The following is a 3,159-nucleotide window of genomic DNA, read 5'->3' on the forward strand; positions in this document are numbered from 1 at the left end:
AGTACTAACACACTTCGACGAGAGTAAACTATTGGTTTTAGCAGCTGATGCATCGCCTTACGGTATTGGGGCAGTATTAAGCCATGTTATGGATGATGGGTCTGAGGCGCCTGTGGCCTATTATTCTAGATCATTGACTGGGGCTGAAAAAAATTATGCCCAGATTGACATAATTGCAGCCGTGAAGAAGTTTCATGCTTTTGTGTATGGGCGCAAGTTTTTAATCGTGACTGATCACCTCTTGGGCATTTTCGCACCCGACCGGCCAACCCCAAACGTTATTTCCCCTCGTATGCTACGCTGGACACTATGCTTGTCAGCATATGAGTACGATTTGGAGCACAGGCCGGGGAAAGCTATCGGCCATGCGGACGCTCTCAGCCGTTGCCCCCTTCCAGAGACTGCTGATCCTACCCCGGCGCCGATGGCTGATGTTTGCCTTCTTGATGAACCACCTCAGTCTCCACTACGGTCCGGAGAAGTTGCTACCACAACTATGGGGACACAGGGTGGTGATTCCCCCAAGCCTGCGGGGAAGAGTCCCTGCACTCAGGTCACCCAGGGATCGTCCATATGAAGGCACTGGCCAGAGGGTACTTATGGTGGCCAGGGCTGGATGTGGACATTGAGGAAAAGGTTCGAGGCTGCTATACCTGCCAACAGTCTCGGCCAGAGCCAACACATGCCCCACCTTTAGCAATGGAAAGAGCTGAAAAGCCTTGGTCAAGGCTACATGTCGACTTTGCGGGCCCAATACATGGGCAAATGCTATTGGTGGTGGTAGATGCACATTCGAAATGGCTCGAGGTAGTCCCCATGCGAAGCACCACGTCGGCAAACTTAATAAAGGCTTTGCGCCAATTGTTTGCCACCCATGGGCTACCTGAAGTGCTGGTATCGGACAACGGCCCTCAACTTACCTCTAGGTAGTTCACAAATTTCCTAGAGGGCTACGGCATCCGACATGTCACAACAACACCGTTCCACCTGGCCTCAAACGGCCAGGCCGAGCGCATGGTACGGACGGCGAAAGAGTCCCTCGCCAGGCTGCCAGGCAATGACTGGGACTACAGAGTGGCTGAGTTCCTGTTGCAGCAGCACATCACGCCCAACTCAGCCACAGGGAGAAGCCCGGCCGAGCTTCTCATGAAACGCAAACTAACTACCTTGCTTGATCGGTTGCATCCCGACTTGGATGTCAGCCGAGAGAAGGAGGCTGAAACTCCGGAGCCTGCAAGAGAGTTCCAGCCCGGAGACTTAGTTTTCAGTAGGAATTAGGCTGAGGGTCACAGGTGGCTTCCTGTCAAAGTCACCGACCGACAGGGCTCACGAATGTATGTGGTTAGGTTACCGGATGACCGCAGGGTACGCCGCCACATAGACCAACTCAGACAACGATGGGCTCCCACGAATCGTGAGTTCGAGTCTCGAATGGTCCCCGAGCCTTTGGAGCAGTCCCACTTGCCTCCGGAAGGGGTGAGTGCTGCTGGTTCTCGCTTAGAACCTGAGTCAGGGCAGACCCCTGCACTCTCCGACCCTACCGAGCCAGGTAGCCCTGCAATGCCAGGTGCTGACCCTGGGCCAGTCCCTGTACCTACTGAAGCCCCACACTTCGCAGGTCCCAAAGAACCAGAAGGGCCCCTCCCCATCTCTCAGATTATCAGTGCGATGCCATCTAAGGGGGGAGGAGTTGTTATGTCTTGAGAGACATAATGGTAAAGCATAATCTAGCTTCACTCATTATGCGGATTGTAAATACTGACCAATGGTGTGCATTCTGGAGGGAATGGTTTGGATTGGACGTTAACTCTTGATTGTGATTGGATGTAATGTAGCTAGTGTGATTGAATGCTGTAAACATTGTAGGTGTGGCTATCCCAGCCAGAATTGTATATAAGTTGCCATTTTTGCCTATGGAATTTGTCTAGCTGGTCTAGTCCTTACAAGGCTGAGCCTTTATGCTGTTCTCACTGAATAAAGCTGAAATCACTTGTTGAACTGTTCCTCCGAGTTAAGTGTCATACTTAACAGAACTCACTCCTACAAAATGGCGGTATGTCCTCTGGGTGTACTCTGGGATGCCATATCATCTAGTTCGACCCTTAGCTGAGAAGACTGGTACAACGGGCTGTGCCTCAGAGGAAGAGCATCTGCTTTGCATGCAGAAGGTCTGAGGTTCAATCCCCGTCATCTCCAGTTAAAAGGACCAGGCAGGATGTGCTGTGAAAGACATCAGCCGGATACCCTGGAGAGCTGCTGCCAGTCTGAGTAGACAATACTGACCTTGATGGACCTGATTCAGTATCATGTGCTTTACTTTATTAATGGGCTAGGTGAAGGAAAACATTGATAAAGTAAAGCAGAGGCACCAAGGGCGTAGACTTTTCATTTCCCCGGGGGGGGGGGCTGGGGCTGGGTCAGAGGCATTGCCAAGGCAGCAGGAGGCAAGAAGCCTGGGCGAGCTGGGCTCCTCCATGCCTGGCAGAAGATGAGGTGCAGAGGCGAGAGGTGGGCAAATAGAATAATTGGCTTTCCGCAGTTCAATCCCATTATATCCTATGGGCCATTGAAGTCAATGGCGAAAACATAAGAGTATATTCTGGGGGCTGGAGGGGAAGGGGTTTGAGGGAGAGGCTCCAAAATCACAGGGTAGCTGCTGGAGTCTCACCCCAAGATACCTGCCAAGTTTCAGGAACATTGAACCAGGGGGTCCAATTCTACGGGCCCCCAAACAGGTTGCCCCCATCCCCTCCATTGTTCTCTATGGTGGGGGAAAAGTAACTTTTTTCCCACCATACAGAACAATGGAGGGGATAGGGGCAACCTTATGGGGGCACGTAGAATTGGACCCCCTGGTCCAATGTTCTTCAAACTTGGTTGGTATATTTGGGAGAGGCTCTAGCAGCTACCCTGCGAGTTTGGAGCCTCTCCCTCAAACCCACTCCCCTCCAGCCCCCAGAATATACCCTATGTTTTCGCCATTGACTTCAATGGCCGATAGGATATAATGGGGCTGAAATTGACATTTGGCTGGCCCATTTTCAGGCCTGGCGTTCTAGCACGGAGCCTGAAAAAAGAGGGGAGGGTGGGGCGGCGGCTCTGCAGGCCATTTTTCAGGCCCGGTGCTCCAGCGCGGAGCCTGAAAAAGGCGGGGAGGGC

This window comes from Gekko japonicus, unplaced genomic scaffold (assembly GCF_001447785.1).
Source record: "Gekko japonicus isolate JY-2015 unplaced genomic scaffold, Gekko_japonicus_V1.1 scaffold1094, whole genome shotgun sequence".
In the NCBI taxonomy this organism is placed as follows: domain Eukaryota; kingdom Metazoa; phylum Chordata; class Lepidosauria; order Squamata; family Gekkonidae; genus Gekko; species Gekko japonicus.